Source organism: Hibiscus syriacus, unplaced genomic scaffold (assembly GCF_006381635.1).
Source record: "Hibiscus syriacus cultivar Baekdansim isolate YM2019G1 unplaced genomic scaffold, ASM638163v2 tig00002840_pilon, whole genome shotgun sequence".
Lineage (NCBI taxonomy): Eukaryota > Viridiplantae > Streptophyta > Magnoliopsida > Malvales > Malvaceae > Hibiscus > Hibiscus syriacus.
In genome coordinates this window covers 3,422,972-3,437,981 of record NW_024061947.1, presented here as the reverse complement: position 1 = coordinate 3,437,981, position 15,010 = coordinate 3,422,972, and positions in this window count along the sequence as shown.

The window sequence follows — 15,010 nt, the reverse complement described above, 5'->3', positions numbered from 1 at the left end:
TTCAATGTCAAATTCCAATTCACGCTCGGGTGGAAAACTTGATAACCCTTTTGGGAACATATCAGGGAAATCTTGCACTTCTCGGATATCCTTTAGTGTGGGTAATGAGATTCGGGTGTCGACTACATGAGCCAAGAAGGTCTCACACCCAGTGTCGATCATCCTTTCGGCTTGCAAAATTGATACAATCCTCTGGCGGGATCTCTCGCTGGTCATCACTAACTTGGTTCCATCGACTACTTTAAGCTTAAACGTCTAGATTTTCACCTCAAACTAGCATTGTGTTTGGTTAGCCAATCCATCCCTAAGATCAAGTCAAACTCCCTGAAGGGTAACTCCATCAAGTCCACTGAAAAAATCTGATCCTGGATTCTCAGTGGATAACGTATGAAGTTTTTTCCACAAGGACATCTAAACCTAGTGGGCTCAAGACTCGCACACCTATCTTTAGGTCCTATGCTGGAATTTCTATTTCTTGAACTAGGTTAGAGAAAATGTAAGAATGGGTGGAACTGAGGTATATTAATGCGATAAATGGAAGGGAGAAGACTGTAAATGTATATGAAATCATATTTGGCGCATCAACCTCCTCTTTGGCTTGCACCGCATACTGTTTAGCCCCATGACTCTAAGTCGACCCCAGTCTCAGATCTACCCATCCCATGACTCTGTCTCCTAGACACAACGCTACCTCCTCTAGCTATCCCTCGACCTCTCTGCACTGATGTTGTTGATCGTTGAGTCACTGCTGATGTTGCGTCCTGAGCTCATGGGTAGTCTCTAGTGAAATGACCCATGAAGCCGCAACTGTACCAACCTCCATAGCCCAACTGGCATGTCCCCGAGTGTCTCTTCCCATACCTAGAACATGTCTCTTCCCAACTAAAGCAATCTCTAGTCATCTCACTAGAAACATTCCTAGACGCAATGTTGTAGTAATGTATACTGTTTGCTTTTAATTATATGGCTTCTTAAATCACAATATTGACAGACATGGTTAAGAAGCTATAAAAGCAGGGGAATGTAAGAGCTGAAAGATGCAACAAATCTATCTTGTGTCTATTTTTGTGACAATCATATTTTTAAAAAATGCCTCAAAATCTCGATTCCATGTATTTTATAAGAAGATACAATTGGTATGACAATGCCTACATCTATGAGAATACCTACAATCTGAATTTCGAGAATCATTTTGATCTATCATGGGGAATTCAGAATGTAGCCTACTATAATGAGGCGTTGTAATCATATTTCGAGAATATAAAACCACAACATCAGTTGATGTAACAATATGAGAAATAATAACTAATGTCATGACATCAACAAATGTATCATCAAGCAATGCAACTATAACAATGAATAAACCATCAGAGTTATCATGAGCAAATTTTTAACCAAGATTCAACATCTTTATCACTTGATTCTCTACTGATGGAGCACATTCAAAGTTAGACAACATCACTGAAAGCATTAGAGAATCAAGTTGGACAGTTGACCAATGCATTGAATGTCGAACAGTAAGGAGCATTTCCAAGTGAAACTGAAGTTACTTGTATCTGCTGTCACAACGAGAAATAGACTCCAACTTGGGAAGAATGATAAGAACAAAAAGAAAGAGGATGATGAGAGGCTTATGTAGCAAGTTAAAGGTAAGAAGTTGGAGGTGAATATTGAGACACATGTTTTAGATATCATAACAAAGTATATAGGACAGTGCAGTAATTCTAATATATTGCCACCAGCAATGCCAACAACAATACCACCTACGATGCCACCAAAATTACTGCAACAACCTAAAGGAAGGTCACCACCTCTATTTCTTCAATGATTCCAATACACCAAGGAGGACCAACAATTTAAGAAGTCCTTTGATGTGTTGAAGTAATTAAGGATCAACATCCCATTGATTAATGCCTTGGAACAAATGCCAAACTATGCCAAGTTCATGAAAGAAGTGCTTTCCAAGAAACGTAGCATTGACGAAGTTTGAAACCATTGCACTCACTGAAGGGTGTATCACCATGGACACGAGAAAATTGCCACCAAATTTGAAGGATCCAAGGAGATTTACTATCCCTTACACTATTGGCAATCAATTTATTGCCATAACAATGTGTGATTTAGGTTCGAGCATTAATGTTATGCCTTTGTCTATTTTTAGGAAATTTGGGATTGAATCAACATCCACTACTGCTACGTTACAATTTACTGATCAATCTACTGAACATCTCGAAGGTAAAATAGACAATATGATAGTACAAGTGGACAAATTTATTTATCCAACATACTTTATTATCTTGAACCGTGCTGCCGACAAAGATGTGCCAATAATATTGGGCAAACTTTTCCTTGTTATATCATGAACATTGATTGATGTCCAAAAAGGGGAAATTACAATGCAGTCAAATGACCAACATCTTACATTCAATATTTTGCAATGCGATGACGATGCTGAATACTATGCTGTGGGCATTTTTGAGGGAACAAAGCAATAACATTTGGATGAATGTTGGAGCATGTTTAACGTGCAAAGAAGGAAACACTATGGTGGCAATATACCATAAAGTGTTGTTTCAATTTGGTTCTATGAACTCAAGCCCGATTAATTTAACTTTTTATTTTATTTTATTTTATTTGTATTATTTTTATTTTATTTTATTTTCTTTTCAGGTTATGTTTCCATATTGATCATCATACTATCAGTCAACACATGTTGCCTTTGCTTTACAGCATCAACGAGAATTACAGATAGTCATTACTTCTGTATCATCTGCTAGTAAGAAGAAAGTATAGCTGAAAGAGAAGACATCAACAAAGAAGACCCACCCAAATTTGCCCAGCCCAAGAAAGACTCGCTAGGGGAGTATTGCTTCCCTTCTCCCATTTACTTTTATTCACATTTTTAGTGTTTTCTTGTTGTTTGCTTTGAGGATAATGCACATCCTAGGTTTTAGGGTGTGTTATCCATTTATGTTGTTTATATTGTGTTTTTCATTTATGTTGTTCTTATTTGCATTTTTCATATGACATTTCATATGACATTTGTTTGTTTGAAGTGTGCATTGATGTTTATATTGTTTAGAGCATTTAGGATATTGCATATATAATGCTATATGTATAATATTGCTAGATTAATAAATTGTTTATGAATTTTTTGATGATGCTTGATGATGAACAATTAACTGTGAAATTTCATGGGAATGTTTTAGATATTTGTTAGGATTGAAATCCTTTAGATATTTGTTAGGATTGGGATCCATAGAAAATGTTTTACACTATAGGTGTATGAATTCAATACTTAGAGAAATTCAAAATTTTTGAACATTAAATATTATATATTTATTAGATGTTGTAGCAATTTTTGAAAAAAAGAAGAGAAAAAGAAAAAAGAAAAAGAAAAAGAAAAAGAAAAAATATATTTAGTGAATAAGTTGGAAAAGCTGGTAATAGCTCCAACATTTTAGGAAAAAAGTTGGAATGCTCCAACATAGTTTTATGAAATCGAATAAGTTGGAATCTCCAACATTAGCTTTAGGATGATTGCCACAACATTGAAGATCATTAATCGAGTAGAAATTGTTTTTTCTAATTTAGCAAAGTATTGACTTGATACTTCTAATTTTGATAAGTTGACATTACATTCCCTAATTAGAGATCATTTGATGATATCACTTTTGTGGCAGTAATAAAAAAATTGAGAGCTAAAAAAAAGAAAATAAAAAAATTGATTTGGTTTGGTAGCATTATTCTGCAACATTATTATTTAGAAGTAGTTGAATTTCATGCATGTTTTTGCTTGAGAACAAGCAAACACTTAGGTGTAAGGGTGTGATAACTCTCGAAAAGAGTTATCTTCTTATTAGCTTTTTCATCTAAGTTAAGCTTGAACTTTAGTATCATTAGCGTCATATTAGGATCATTTTTATATTTTTTTATTATTTGCATCATGGGGAGTGAGTTTATGGAATTTGGGTTGATTTTAATGTTTTATGCTTCAAATTGGTACTCTGATGTTGTAACATTGCTTAAAGATGCAGGGGATGCTGAGCGGATACTGTAGTAACTGCTGACTCAACAGAGAGTTATTGAATTTTGTGGATTTGGATAGCTGTCCAATACGGTTGTAGAATGACTGAAAAATATAGGAAAACTCATATTTTTTCTTATTGGAGGATGCTTTGACTTGTTGGGCTTATAAATAGGGTTTCCCTTCACACTTCTGAGACTTCTTATTCAACCTTTCTTCATCTCTATTTTATTTTATTATCTCCACTGGCCATGGAGATCTGAAACCACCGAGGAATGTAGTAGCAATCGAAGCAGTAACGCCGACGTAGCAACGGTGACCATTTTGAGTTCAAGCTTCTTAATGTCTTTACTTCAAAGAGGGAAGAAACTTTTTTTAGTTTGAATGTTTTAATTTTTATGGTGTTGTTTTGATTTGAACATAAGGTGTTTGATGAAATGTTTGATTTATGATTTTTGCTTGAAACAATATTTTTATTTGTTGGTGATTTATGCAATATTTTTAGAAATAAAAATATTTTTATGTATTTGATTTTGATGATTTTTAGAGATGGAAAATTTTGAGTTTGCATGCTACTTACGTAAAACATCTGTAATACCCCAAATATTGGTTCGGTGACCATAATGAAAGGATTTAATATGTGGAGGATTTAATTGAATAAATGGTAAAGTACAAGAAATGATTTAGAAAATTGTGTTTGAGACTTATTAATAAGAATGGAAGAATGGAGGAGTAATTTAGTCATTTAGAGGGAATAAATTTAATATTCATTTAATTGGATTATTTAACTAAGTGAATAGGGGAATAAGGGGATAAGTTATGTTGGTTATCTCCTCCTCTTCTTCTTCTTCACGTCTCGAGCCCTCCATAGCTAAGGTAAGAATTTATCAATGTTGTTTTTTTTCCCATTTTGGTTTGGTTTTAAAACCTTAAGTAATATAGAGGCTTAAGGAAAGTATCGATACCATGGATTCCAGAATGCAGAAATAGTATCGATATTGAAGAGAGTATCGGTGCCATAGTATAGAAGTACCGATACTATAATAGAGGTACCGATACTATTGAGTTTGGAAATTTTTGATAGGGTGAATCTTAATAGAAATTGAATATAATAGTACATTTGAGTATTATTAAAGAATAAATGTTAGAAAGTATAATAACATATGTATGGTATGTGTAAATAATGGATGTTTGTGTAGATTGTCACCAAACTCCAGAGCCCATCAAGAAAAAGGGCAAGAATAAAGTTGTTGAATAGTCTGACATCATTGCAGCATACTAGTGAGGCATACCAGGTGAGTGCATTATTATGTACATTAAGAGTTATAGGTGCATGTGGTTAAATGCTTATGTTGCATTGTTATATCAGTACTGTGTACTATCGGCAATAAGTGTGCAACCCACATAATTCATAATAAGTTTATGAACGACCGTATCGACACTTATGAACGACTGTATCGACACTAAGTGTGCAACCCACATAATTCATAATAAGTTTATGAACGACCGTATCGACACTAAGTGTGTAACCCACAAAATTTATAATACGTTTTTGAACGACCACATCGGCACTAGGTGTGCAACCCACGAAATTCATAATAAGTTTATGAATGACCGTATTGGCACTAAGTGTGCAACCCAAAAAATTCAAAATAAGTTTATGAACGACTGAATCGACACTAAGGTGGTGTTTGTTTTTGCAGAGGTAAAAGGTCTACAGTCTGCGGACCACATCTGCAGCAGAAGAGGTGGACCAAAAGTCTGCAGTCTGCAAGAAGAAGACTGTTTGTTTTTTAACGTCTGCAGACTGCTAAAATGAACTGAAATATAAATAAACTGATTTTTTAAACTTAAAAGAGTTTTGCAATACTGAGATTTAAATAATTTTAGTTTTACAATACTGAAATTTAAATAATCCATACAACTACAATAATAAATTATTTAAAATAAATCAATCCATATTTTAAAATAAATTAATCCATACTAATAAATTATTTAAAATAAATCAATCCATACAACTACAATAATAAATCAATCCATATTTTAAAATAAATCAATCCATACTAATAAATTATTTAAAATAAACCAATCCATATTTTAAAATAAATTAATCCATACTAATAAATTATTTAAAATAAATCAATCCATACACCTACAATAATAAATCAATCCATATTTTAAAATAAATCAATCCATACTAATAAATTATTTAAAATAAACCAATCCATATTTTAAAATAAATCAATCTATACAACTATGATAATAAATCAATCCATATTTTAAAATAAATCAATCCATACTAATAAATTGTTTAAAATAAATCAATCCATATTTTAAAATAAATCAATCCATACTAATAAATTATTTAAAATAAATCAATCCATATTTTAAAATAAATCAATCCATACTAATAAATTATTTAAAATAAATTATTTTAAAATAAATCAATCCATATTTTATAATAATTTATTTTAAAATAAATTATTTTTTAAAAAATAACCTTATTAAATTATTTAAAATTATTTTAATAAATAACAATATTTTATAATTGTTCTTGAAGAGGTTTGAAGACCTTTGAAGATATAAAACCATGTCTGCACCAAGAAGAGCTCGCACAGACGTTATAAGAGCTTTTGTCTTCTAAAAAATAAACGGTCTGTGAAGCCTAATGTATGCGCGTGGTCTGCGCGACGCAGACATAAGAGGTTTAAAGAGTTGGAACAGTGAAAACAAACACAGGCTAAGTGTACAACCCACGATATTCATAATAAGTTTATGAACGATCGTATCGGCACGAAGTGTGCAACCCATGAAATTTAAAAGGAGCTTATGAATAATCATATTGACACTACGCATGTATTTCACAGAACTTCTAATGATTTGAAATAATTAATTCAAATATTGATAGTTACGATATACTTATGTATTGATTTCACCTCATTATTGTTATTACCTCACTAAGTAAATACTTAGCGTGTGTTGATTTCACGCGTAGGTTTTAGCGATTGGAGTAAGGAGTGCATCTGACATTGTCATTCAAGGGTCGCATCATCAGTAACTATACAAAAACTATGTCCACTTTTGATGTTGTTAGCTGACATGTAATAAATTTATTATAATGCTCTGAAAAGTATTTTGATCTATGATGATATAAAATTTTTAAAGATGTTCGAACCTTTAAGATCTATTTACATATTATAAGTAAATGAATGATTTAGTTTATTAAATTAAAACGTTTTATGATTTGAAACAAAATTTTTTCTTGTTTTCTTTAAAAGCAGAATGTTTCGAAAGTTATTTGGCATCCGTGTCTCGTGTATGGAAATATATACGGGAAATGAGTGTTATATTTATTGGTATCAGAGTTATAGGTTTAGCCGATTCTCGGCCGAAATCGGGTGTATTTTACTATAAAAAGGGTTTACATGCCACTAAGATGTCAAGGTTATTGATTGGTAAAGTTAGAATATGATTGATGTCACTCCTTACTAACTTGAGTGTGATCATTATGTATGTTCTATTTGATGTCAGATTCTACGAATTCGCGGAGAGTGACGGGTCAAGAAATTAGAGAAGGGTCGGGAAGCGAGTGTATGAAGCTAATAATGAGCACCCTATTTCGTTTAAAAATGCTAGTGCACTGGTACATCAGGGTTTGCCAGTGCGAGAGTAACTCGGGTATGTAGAAAATGCCTGATAAAGATTCAAGGGGTTGTGTTCCCAACAAACTTGATGGAGTTGCCCTTTGATGAGTTTGAAATCATTTTGGGCATGGATTGGTTGTCTCTACATCATGGATGGGTTGATTTTCGCCAGAAGCGATTATTTTTGAAGGATGCCGAAGGCTCAGAATATCAACCATGACTGCAAAGAAAATGATTTCAAAAGGGTGTATAGATTTTCTAGCTAACGTGATAGAAACTAGAGTCGCGAAAGAGAAGTTAAATGATATTCCAACGGTTAGAGAGTTTCTATTTTTTTGGAAGAATTACCGGGTTTACCTCTAGATCGTGAGGTGGAATTTAAGATTGAGGTTTAATCGGGTACTAAACCTGTTTCGATGGCTCCATATCGAATGGCTCCAACAGAGTTAAGATAATTAAAAGCCCAATTGCAAGGCTACTTGATAAGGGATTTATCAGACCCAATAAAGAATAGGTATCCTCTTCCAAGGATTGATGATCTGATCGATCAACTAAAAGGCATAGTAGTGTTCTCTAAGATAGACCTGAGGTCGGGGTACCATCAATTAAAGATTAAAGAGGATGATATTTCAAAAACAACTTTTCGGACTCGATATGGACATTACGAATTTGTGGTAATACCATTCGGATTGACTAATGCTCCTGTAACATTTATGGATTTGATGAATTGATTATTCCAACCTTATATGGATCAATTTGTGGTGGTATTTATCGATGATATTTTTCTATATTCAAAGTCAAGAGAGGAGCACGATGCTCATCTTTGGGTGGTTCTTCATACTCTTCGAGAGAAGAAGCTGTATGGAAAATTATCCAAGTGTGAATTCTAGTTAGCTGAGGTTTCTTTCCTTGGCCATATAGTCTCTGCAGAAGGAATAAGATTAGATCCCAAAAAGATTCAAGCTATATGGATTGGCAACCCCCAAAGAATGTGTCGGAAGTCCAAAGTTTCTTGGGGCTTGCTGGTTATTATAAACGATTTGTGAAGAACCTTTCAATGTTGGTTTTGTTGCTAACTAAGTTTCTACGGAAAGATGTGCCTTTTGTTTGTTTGGGGAAATGTCAAGGAAGTTTTGAAATGTTAAAGAAAATTGTAACAGAGGCGCCAGTGCTGGTACAGCCAGAGTCGGGTAAAGACTACATCGCTTTTAGTGATGCATCCCATAATGGATTGGGATGTGTGCTGATGCAAGATAGAAAAGTTGTGGCTTATGCCTCAAGAAAGCTGAAGAATCAGAAGATAAATTACCCGACACATGATTTGAAATTAGCAGCGATAGTGTTTGTATTCAAAATTTGGCGTCATTATTTGTATGGTGAGCAGTGCCATATTTATACGGATCACAAGAGTTTAAAGTACTTGTTGACTAAAAAAGAACTGAATTTGAGACAGAGAAGATGGATCGAGCTTTTAAAAGATTATGATTTGATCATTGATTATCATCCCGGGAAGGCTAATGTGGTAGCGGATACACTTAGCTGAAAGACTTTTGCCACTCTATAGGATTTAGATGCGCATATATCTTTTAAGGAAGATGGCGCCTTGATTACTGAGCTTAAGTTAAAACCAATGCTGTTGGATCATGTAAAAGAACTACAATGTCAAGATGTAAAATGATTGGCAAGAATTGCACAAGTAGAAAATGGGGAGGCTAAAGACTTTGAAATGAGGATTGATGGATGTTTATATTATCATAGAAGACTTTGCATCCAGGCAGGAATAAAATGTATCAGGATTTAAAGAGTCGTTATTGGTGACCTGGCATGAAAAGGTTGTATCAGAGTTTATTGCAAAATGTCTGACATGTTAGCAAGTAAAAGTTGAACATCAAGTACCTTCCAGATTGCTGCAACCGATATCCATTCCAGAGTGGAAGTGGGAACGAGTTACAATGGATTTTGTTTTGGGTCTACCTTTGTCACCCGGTAAAAAGGACTCAATATGGGTAATTGTAGATATATTGACCAAGATAACTCACTTTATTCCAGTTCGGATGGATTACTCGATGGATAAATATGTGGAATTATATATAAAAGAGATAGTTCGGCTGCATGGAGTGCATATATCGATAGTGTCCGATCGAGACCCAAGGTTTACCTCAATCTTTTGGAAGTCCTTGCATGAGGCATTGGGTACTCGATTGAATTACAGTACAACATTTCATCCACAGACAGATGGGTAGTTAGAACAAACTATTCAGGTATTGGAGGATATGATAAGGGCATGTGTGATTGAGTTCAAGGGATCATGGGAAAGGTATTTGCCTTTAGCAGAATTTGCCTATAACAACATTTACCAATCGGGTATTAAGATGGCTCCGTATGAAGCCTTGTATGGGAGGAAGTGAAGAACACCCTTAAATTGGTTTGAGCTAAAAGATCGAGACCTAGTTGGCTTGGATTTGATGAAAGAAATGTAAGAAAAAATGAAAATTATCTAGGATAATCTTAAGATGGCCTCCGATCGACAAAAGTGTTATGCGGATTTGAAAAGGAAAGAGATTGAATTTCAAGTGGGAGACAAGGTGTTTCTGAAAGTATCACCCTGGAAGAAAGTATTGTAGTTTGGGCGCAAAGGAAAGCCGAGTCCGAGATTCATTGGACCTTATGAGATTTTAAAGAGGGTTGGACCAGTTACTTATTAGTTACTTTTGCCTCATGATATGGATAAAATCCACAATGTTTTTCATGTGTCAATGCTCAGAAGGAATCGATCAGATCCATCCTATATTATCACACCAGTGGAAATAGAGATTCGACCAAATCTTACTTACAAGGAAGAACCAGTGCGAATCTTGGCTTGAGAAAGCAAAGAACTGTATAACAAGAAGATTTCTCTAGTTAAAGTACTTTGGAAAAATCATAAAGTCAATGAAGCTACATGGGAAAGAGAGGAGGACACGAGGAAGTAATTTCCACACCTCTTCGTATCATGTACTTCTTAAAATTCAAGGACGAATTTTCTTAAGGGGGAGAATCGTAATACCCCAAATATTGGGTCGATGACCATAATGAAAGGATTTAAAATGTGGAGGATTTAATTGAATAAATGGTAAAGTACAAGAAATGATTTAGGAAATTATGTTTGAGACTTATTAATAAGATTGGAAGAATAGATGGGCAATTTAGTCATTTAAAGGGAATAAATTTAATAATCATTTAATTTGGTTATTTAAATAAGTGAATTGGAGAAAAAGGCGATAAGTTCTGTTTGTTATCTCATCATCTTCTTCTTCACGTCCCGAGCCCTCCATAGTTAAGGTAAGAATTCATTAATGTTGGTTTTTCCTTTCGTTTTGGTTTGGTTTTGAAACCTTAAGTAATATAGAGGCTTAAGGAAGGTATATATACCATGGATTCCAGAATGCAAAAGTGATATCGATACTGAAGGGAGTATCGGTACCATAGTATAGATGTATCGATACCATAGTAGATGTACCGATACTATTGAGTTTGGAAATGTTTGATAGGGTGAATCTTAGTAGAAATTGAATATAATAGTACATTTGAGTATTATTAAAGTATAAATGTTAGAAAGTATACTAACAAATGTATGATATGTGTAAATAATGGATGTTTGTGTAGATTATAACCAAACTCAAGAGCTCAACAAGAAAAAGGGCAAGGATAAAGTTACTGGATAGTCTGACATCATTGCAGCATACTAGTGAGACATACCAGGTGAGTGCATTTTTTATGTACATTAAGAGTTATAGGCGCATGTGGTTAAATGCATATGTTGCATTTTTATATCAATACTATGTGTACTATCTGCACTAAGTGTGCAACCCACGAAATTTATAATAAGTTTATGAATAACCGCATTGGCACTAAGTGTGTAACCCACATAATTTATAATAAGTTTATGAACTACCGTATCGACACTAAGTGTGCAACCCACAAAATTCATAATAAGTTTATGAACAACCGTATCGGAACTAAGTGTGCAACCCATGGGATTGATAATAAGTTTATGAACGACCGTATCGATACTAAGTGTGCAACCCACGAAATTCATAATAAGTTTATGAATGACCATATCGACACTAACTATGCAACCAACATAATTCATAATAAGTTTATGAACGACAGTATCAACAATACGTTTGTAACCCACATAATTCATAATAAGTTTATGAATCACCATAACGACACTAAGTGTGCAACCCACGAAATTCATATGAAGTTTATGAACGACCGTATCAGCACTAAGAGAGCAACCCACGTAATTCATAATAAGTTTATGAACTACTGTATCGGTACAATGTGTGCAACCCATGAAATTTGAAAGGAGCTTATGAATGATCATATTGGCACCACGCGTGCATTTCTCAGAACTTCTAATGATTTGAAATAATTAATTCGAATCTTGATAGTTACGATATACTTATGTATTGATTTCACCTCATTATTGTTATTGCCTCACTAAGTAAATACTTAGTGTATGTTGATTTCACGCGTAGGTTTTAGCGATCGGAGTAAGGACTGCATCTGACATTTTCATTTAAGGGTCGCTTCATCAGTAACTATACGACAATTATGTCCACTTTTGATGTTGTTAGCTGGTATGTAATAGATTTATTATATTGATCTGAAAAGTATTTTGCACTATGATGATGTAAAATTTTTAAAGATGTTCGAACCTTTAAGATCTATTTACATATTATTAGTTAATGAATGACTTAGTTTATTAAATTAAAACGTTTTATGATTTAAAACAAAAAATTTATTGGTTTTCTTTAAAAGCGAAATGTTTCGAAAGTTATGTGGCATATGTGTCTCGTGTACGAAAACGTATACGGAAATGGGTGTTACAACATCGATATTTATGAAAGTAAATTTATGCATATAGAGGTATATGTTGTTGTTTGTGTTTGCTTTGTTAACTACTTGATTAATAGAGTTGGTGAAAATTGATTCTAGTTAATTAAGTGTTTAATTGTTGAAAGGAGATTAATTTGTTAATCATCACAAGTCAAATAAATGTATTGCCATAACATAATCATAGTGCCAATTGCCAAATGACAGTAGTAGCATTTACTGGTCCAGTGGCCTGTTTGCTCTCCTGATTACTATTGCATTACCTTCCATTTTTATCATGTTTTTAATATCATTTCTATATTTTTTATTTCCCAATCACTACATTTACCTTTTAAAATTCAAAGTTAGCAATTCAAAGTTGTAATTCCTTGCTCCTTGTGGGTTTGACATCCATAACATTAGTTTACTACTACTTTTTTACTTGGTTTGCGACACATATACTTGCGTAATTGCTACAACATCTTACGTAGCATCAAGTTTTTTAATATTGCACAATTACACAATTTTCTGTAGCAATTATGAAAGTATACATGTCGCAAACTAAGTAATAAAATGGTAGCAAACTAATTCTACAGATGTTGAACCCACAGGGAGCAAGGAATTAAAACTTAGAATTGCTAACTTCAAATATTAAAAGGTAAATGCTATGATTTGGAAATAAAAAATATAACAAACATATTAAAAACATGATAGAAATGACATGTAATGTTGTAGCAATCAGGAGAGAAAACAGACCACTAGACCATTAATTGTTGTTGTTATTTGGCAGTTGGCACTATGATTATAATATGGAAATACAATTATATTACTTGAAATGATTAACAAATTCATCTCCTTTTAGGAAATAAACACTTAATTAATTAGAATTAATTTTCCCAACTCCATTAGTCAAGTAGTTAATAAAGCAAAGACAATTAGCAACATACATCTCTACATGGATAAAATTACTTTCATAAATACCGATGATGTATGTAATTAGCATGCAACCTCAATAATTTTCATCTCTAAAAATATCAAAAGCACATACATAAAAATATTTTCATTTATAAAAATATTGCATAGAGCTCCAGTACATAAAAATATTATTTCAAGCAAAAATCATAAAGAAAACATTTCGTCAAACAATTTATGTTCAAATTGAAACAACACCATAAAAATTAAAAAATCCAAACAAAGTTTCTTCCTTCTTTCAAGTAAAGATACTACGAAGCTTGAACCTCAAATGGTCACCACTACTACATCGGCTTTGTTGCTCTAGTTGCTCGGTGGATTCAAACCTCTATGGTTGGTGGAGATAAGAAAATAAAATGAAGATGAAGAAAGGATGAAGAAGAAGTCTCAAAAGTGTGAACGAATACCCTATTTATAAGCCCAACAAGTCAAAGCATCACCCAATAGGAAAAATATGATTTTCCTATATTTTTTAACCATTTTACAATTGTATTGGACTGTTGTTCGAATCCAAAAAATTTCATAATTGTATACTGTATCACCAGTTGCTGCAGCATCCGCTCAACATCCCTTGTAGCTTCAAGCAATGCTACAACATCAGCGTACCATTTTACGACATAAAACATTAAAATCAACCCAAATTCCATAAACTCACTCCCATGATGTAAATAATAAAAAAATATAAAAATGATCCAAATATGACCCTAATGATGTTAAAGTTCAAGCTTAACCTAGGTAAAAAGATAATAAAAAGATAACTCTTTTCAAGAGTTATCAGTGAGCTATATACAACACTTAATAATATGTAATGTTGTCTATCACCGTTGATTTTATTCTTGAGGCTATAGGGAACCAAGTACTTTATGTGTCGATTGTTAAATTAGCTGACATCGAGTAGCACGTTTGTGGTAAACAAACATAGAGTCATAAAATCTTTAGGTTTGGGTGCGTTCGTGAGGGATCTCCACTCTATGATGCATGCTTTCTAGGAGAGTTAGATGTTGTTGGTTGCGCTAAGTGCGTATTCAGTCTTTGGTTGTGACTATCGAAGGTGCGCGATCAGGTGACTGATATGCTTGTGAATTACAAGGAAAACAAAAAACAATTGCGTTATCGTAGATTTGTAAAAAATCAAAGTTACGTAACAGGAGCATTTAGGCCAATGTATAGAAAACCGAACTTTGTCATTATATCTTCAGGAGATTACATTGAACTTATGTGTAGCAAGTAATAGTAAGGTCTCAGAGAGATGCATGTCGATTTTATCAAGGATTGGTTGGTAAAAGAAACTTATAGGCTTCGAGTAGGTTGTTAACTTGATTAAGTATAGTAAGTCAGTAAACGATTTAGTAGTTACAGAAAAGTCATGGAGAAGTGTTTTCCTTGCAAAACATTCCTAGCATTCAATCCTAGATAACAAGAATGAGATTCAATGGCATTGTGCCTCTCAAGGTTTTTGCTTAAGGTTTGACTCATGTAATGTTATTGGATTGAACACAAATTAATT